This window comes from Gadus chalcogrammus, unplaced genomic scaffold, assembly GCF_026213295.1.
Source record: "Gadus chalcogrammus isolate NIFS_2021 unplaced genomic scaffold, NIFS_Gcha_1.0 GACHA065, whole genome shotgun sequence".
NCBI classification, from domain to species: Eukaryota; Metazoa; Chordata; class Actinopteri; order Gadiformes; family Gadidae; genus Gadus; species Gadus chalcogrammus.
This window is the reverse complement of record NW_026613500.1, coordinates 545,094-551,093: the sequence shown is the minus strand read 5'-3', so window position 1 is coordinate 551,093 and position 6,000 is coordinate 545,094.

Below are 6,000 nucleotides of genomic sequence, written 5' to 3'. Positions count from 1 at the left end.
AGCGCAGACCTACCCAGAGACCACTCTCTCCACTGCTGATTGATCAACTCATTACTGGAACCCCCCCCCCCCCTCCACCCCTGCCAGAATGCTGGGAGGAGAGGAGAACGAGATCTCGCTGCAGAGGACAGCAAAATACTAAACCATGTACTTTTGTGTGTGTGTGGGTGTGTGTGGTGTGGTGTTGTGTGTGTGTGTGTGCTATGTGTGTGTGTGTGTGCGCTCGTGTTTAAATGAAAGCCGACTCCACTGACATAAGAATAGAATAGAATAGAAATAGAATAGAAAGCCTTTATTGTCATTGCACGAGTCAAGTACAACAACATTTTTAGTAAGCTTTCCCAATTGGGGCATTCGAGAAAATAAATAAATATATAAATAGAACAAGAACAACAGTATACCAAATAGAAATGTAAATAATGTAAATAAATAATAAAGTAAAATAAAGTAAAGTACAATACAGCAGTGGGAGGTTAGGGGGGGTCAGTCAGTCGGGGGTCAGTGCATGTGTGTGTTCAGGGTGGATACAGCTTTTGGGAAGAAGCTGTCTCTGAACCGTGAAGACCTGGTTCTGATGGACCTATAGCGCCTGCCAGAGGGCATCAGGTCGAACAGGTGAAAGCCAGGGTGGGAGCTGTCCTTTGTGATTCTCTCCGCTCTGCTTAGGCAGCGGGAGATGTATATGTCCTTCAGGGAGGGGAGGGGGCAGCCAGTGATCCTCTGTGCGGTGTTACCACTCCCTGGAGTTTCTTCCGCTCTGCCTCAGTGCACTGTGAAACCACACTGAGATACAGAACGTCAGAAGACTCTCGATGGTGGAGCGCTAGAAGGTCACCAGCAGCTTCTCTCCCACGTTGTTCCTCCTGAGCACCCTGAGGAAGTGAAGCCGCTGCTGAGCCTTCTTGACGACCGCCGCCGTGTTGGCAGTCCAGGAGAGGCCAGCAGAGATCATGGTGCCCAGGAAGCGGAAGGTGTGGACTCTCTCTACACAGTCACCGTTGATGTAGAGGGAAGGTCCGGGTCTGCTCTGCTTTTCCTGAAGTCCAGGATGATCTCCTTAGTTTTTGTGATGTTCCCAATGCCAGGTTGTTGTCTGAACACCACGATGTTAACTTCAGGATCTCATCCCTGAAGGCAGACTCGTCTCCCTCTGAGATCAGTCCCACCACCGTTGTGTCGTCCGCGAACTTCACTATGGTGTTGCTGGGGTGGGTGGGACTGCAGTCGAAGGTTGTACAGAGAGTAGAGGAGTGGGCTCAGCACACACCCCTGTGGAGAGCCTGTGCTGAGGGTGCGGGTGGAGGAGAAGTGGGGACCGAGTTTCACCTTCTGGGGTCGATTTGTGAGGAAGTCACTAATCCAGGAACAGGTGAGCGGGTCGAGACCCCAGGGCTCGACCCGGGTCTCTATATATATCTATATACAGTTTATATATATATGTATATATATATATATCTGATATGTATATATATATGTATAGATACATATCAGATTCAGAATCAGAATCAGAAATACTTTATTGATCCCGGGGGGAAATTGTTGTTCCAGGTGCTCCATACAATATAAATATAAATACCCTACAAGCTAACCCTACAAGCATAGAAGATAAGATAAGATTATGAATAAATAAATAGCTAAATAAATAAATAATACAATAAAAATAAAATAAAGTAAGAACTGTGGACATCTCTTAGTTGGTATATATATATCAGTGGAGGCTTCTCCATTGAGGAGAGGGAGGAAGATCTCCCTAACATTGTTGAGAATAAAAAATGTAGATTGCCCAGACTATTGTAATGAATTAATGCCCTTAAATATGACTACTTTATTGCCTTTGAATATATAATGTTCGTTTCCCTGGGTAAAGGGACATTAGCACCCCCTATCGCCTATTGACAATTACTTCAGGGAGGAACGGCCTCCGTTCGCCTCCGTTGACTCCCATTCATTTCCCCGAAAGTACTGGCGGCTGGTGGATAACATGGGTTTCAATGGGACGAGAGAGGAGGAAAATCCTCCTCTGAGTGGGTGGGACCTTAAGGGGTCTGATTCGCGCAAAAATCTATCCGTCCTGCGCTATGAACCAATAAGCAGGATCCCTGGATGTTGAGCAGTGTTGCCAGATTGGTCCGATTTCCCACCCAATGGGCTACTTTTAACCATGTTAGGCTGGAAAGATTATCATTGGGCGGGAAATCTGCCCAATCTGGCAACGCAAACCCGGGTCTGCATTGCCGCGGTGCTCAATCTGAGAGACGCAGAGCAAGTGAAATCTGCGGATAGCGAGATCCTAAATGCACAATGGAAACATTGGAAACGGAGGACATTGTTAACGTCTTATTACAACAAAGCATTCCATTCATTCAGTTACAGTGCTAAGTTAGCAACCAAAGAAAGAGGTAGACCACTTCCCAAAATCAAGGTCACCAGAAGTAATGGCAACGTCAGTGTTGTGAGTGCTACATGGTTTGCTAGGTATGCATGACTCTACTGGTAGCATTGCAAGCAATGTAACTGAAATTAAACATAGCTAAATAACTTCAGGTCAGTGAGGGCAAAAATAGGCCCAATGATAGGCCCAGATTTTTTGATTTACTTTTACAAATCAATAGTAGGCCTGATTTGACTAATATGCTTTGCATTCCTTTCCTTCTCAAATTACAGTGATGCCACTGGTGGCTTTGTATACATTTTGTTCACATAACTCCCTTCCTGCTATTTTGTAGTTCACCAAAACACCCTGAAACAACTTGAGTCTCACATTCTTATGCCACCATACACCAACAGTGCAAGCAGGCCAATGGCAACCAAGCGCGCAGTCCTTCCTCCCTCACTTTAAAAACCACCAGCCGCCACTGATATATATATATATATATATATATATATAAAGATTCTTATTTTACTTGATTAAGGAGGATGATGGTGGACATTTGGGTCAAAGGTTGGGTGGGTAGATGTTTTGGTTTGGTGCCACCTTAATATTCGTACACTTTAAAAAGTGGATTAGGATCTGCATTATGAATATTATCTGAGCTCATAGACACATTGACATTGTACACATTCAGCATTGATTATGCCATAACGATGTTATCCTTTCAAAGTCCAGTCAGAGAAACTGCAGTGTAAATATTCCAACAAATGTGTGTGCTTCTTTGTGTGTGCGTGCATGCATGTACGTTAGAGCATGTGTTTATGATTGTGTGTGTGTTAAGACATTTAAAGAGAGTGCCTTTTAGTTTCCGGCTCCGTTTAAAGGCCGCTTTAACATCCCATAAGGGGGGGGGGAATGTATGAAATCATCTTCTACACACACACACAGCATGTGTGTGTTGTGTGGTGTGTGTGTGTGTGTGTGTGTGTGTGTGTGTGTGTGTGTGTGTGTTGTGTGTGTGTGTGTGTGTGTCAAGAGTACGCTTTAGTGTGTGTGTGTCTGTGTGTGTGTGTGTGTGTGTGTGTGTGTGTGTGTGTGTGTGTGTGTGTGTGTGTGTGTGTGTGTGTGTGTGTGTGTGTGTGTGTGTGTGTGTGTGTGTGTGTGTGTCACGGTCACGGGTGAAGCACCGCTCGACGCCAATGTTGTTTTTGTAAAAACTTAAACAACCGCACCCGTCGTAACTGCCGCCGTTAATGTAGTCAGTTGCTGAGATGTTCTACAAACTTGTTAAGTTTAGAGGAAGCTTTCCTCACTAAACAGGTTAAATACCAACCATTAGTGCAAGCTATCCTACATTTAGGCTATAAATGCCAGCTTATCGTTTTTATTTTCGGCAGCCTAGGTCATGTCCACAGGCTGGTGGTCAAAGGCCTTTGAAAATTATGAGGTTGTCCAAATGTAAAGCCAAGCAGCTTGCAACATATTGCTCAATCTCCTCCATTATAGGCAGCCGAGCTATTTGGAGGAGGAGGTGTTTTCTGTACCCATAGATTTTCTCTGTCTGTTAACAGACTGTGTGCAGAATAAGCTCATGTGTGTGTATTGTCTATTCTGTGCATGTTTGACTAAAGTACTGCAACATGTTGTTTCAGGGATGTGGGGCATCAAAAGCAACTGAAAATATTTGTGCCCTTGCAATGTATTTTATAAATGCGGACACAAATAAAGATATTTGAAATGTGTGTGTGTGTGTGTGTGTGTGTGTGTGTGTCAAGAGTACGGTTTGTGTGTGTGTGTGTGTGTGTGTGTGTGTGTGTGTGTGTGTGTGTGTGTGTGTGTGTGTCAAGAGTAGGCTTTAGTGAGTTTGGTGTGTGTGTGTGTGTGTGTGTGTGTGTGTGGTGTGTGTGTGTGTGTGTGTGTGTGTGTGGTGTGTGTGTGTGTGTGTCTTAAGAGTACGCTTTAGTGTGTGTGTGTGCGTGTAAGTGCATGTGTGTGTGTGTGTGTGTCAAGACTAGGCTTTAGAGTGAGTGAGTGAGTGAGTGAGTGATTGTGTGTCTGTGTTTGTGTGTGCATCTGTGTCTGTTCAAGCATTTGTGTGTGTGTTTGTGTGTGCAAACATGTTGTAGTGTGTGTGTGTGTGCACAGACCTGAGCTGCCGCCCGGGACCCTCTTCAGGTGGTGGGGGTTCCGGGGGATGCTGTCCAGGTGGTGGTGGGACTCGGACCACATGCAGAGCTCGCTGGTGTTGGGGCCGGCCGCCGCCACCCCCCCGCACCGGGACCCCAGCCCCGTGGTCTGGGGGGGGGGACCAACCAAGGATCTGTTAGGGGCTGATCGTGGTCCCACGTCGACGCAGCCCAAGAGGGTCTACGGTAGGGCTGCTCGATTATGGGAAAAATCATAATCACGATTATTTTGGTCAATATTGATATCTCGATTATTCAAACGATTATTTTTGAGTTTGAAAACATGCATTTATTGACACAATCAATTATGACATAGAAACATGCTCTCACACTCCCCCCCTCATGGAGGCAGGGGAAGTGCTTGCCTGCAGTCTCTTTCACAGCCGTTTTTATGTAAGGTCAGGCTCAGCCATTCTAAATAGGTTCTACAAATACGTGAAATAATACATTCCCTATTTAATGTCTAGAGAACAACGGTCCCAGCATTTCTCCATAGCAAAGTTAAAAGTCACAAAGCCATAACAAACACATGGCCAGTGATGTTGATAGGTTTTCAATGTAGTGAGTCCCCGGGACCCACAGGTGGCGAGTTGGGTGGGTCCCTGAGAAATTCAATGGGTCCCGACTCCCCAGTTTAAAAAATGTGTTTCTTTTTTATTATTATTCTATTTCTTAAATTAAATTAATAGTGTTAAACTCCTTGATGGTGGTATGATATGGTTAGAGCTGGAGTACTCAACCGTTCATGTTTAACACTAGAAACGCCGGGCCATTTTTACTTGCTCCTAGCGCCGCAAGAGAGGGGTCAAATGACCCCTAAGTCATTTTAATGAGAGGCTGTGCATTTGCACATAATGATCACTAGGTGGCGCCAATGAGCTATTACCGCGCGAGTGCCACATTTGTGTGTGTGTGTGTCACAAGCCTAGTCCTCACGATTTTGTCATAAATGTACATATATTCAATCAGAAGGATTGCAAAAAAAATCCTGTTTGATTGCTCATTCGACACGAATGAGCACAGCATCGAGCAGTGGAAACGTGGGTTTATTTACTATGAAGTTCGTATTTTTAATTGTTGAAATGAAATCAGCGGTGACGAGCTAGTTGTTTTGGTAGCCGCTAAATTAGCATGTCGCGATACTTTGTACAGGGGATCACGTCTGCGCCGAGTAGATGCGCAGAGGGTTGAAACAGCGCTTGTCCGATCTGCTCACAAGAAGGTTTCTTTGGCCAGTTACTGTGATTAAACACGAGTTGTTTAATGTTCACAATGTATCGTTTTTCATGGGGAAAATGAGATGCGTCCCCGGGACGCATGGATAGTGAGTTTAGTGCGTCCTTTCAGATTTTAATGTGTCAGGGACGCAGGACGCGTACCTAGCAACATCACTGGATGGCTAATAAAAATCATATTGTTGTTAACAGAAATACATATACAAGA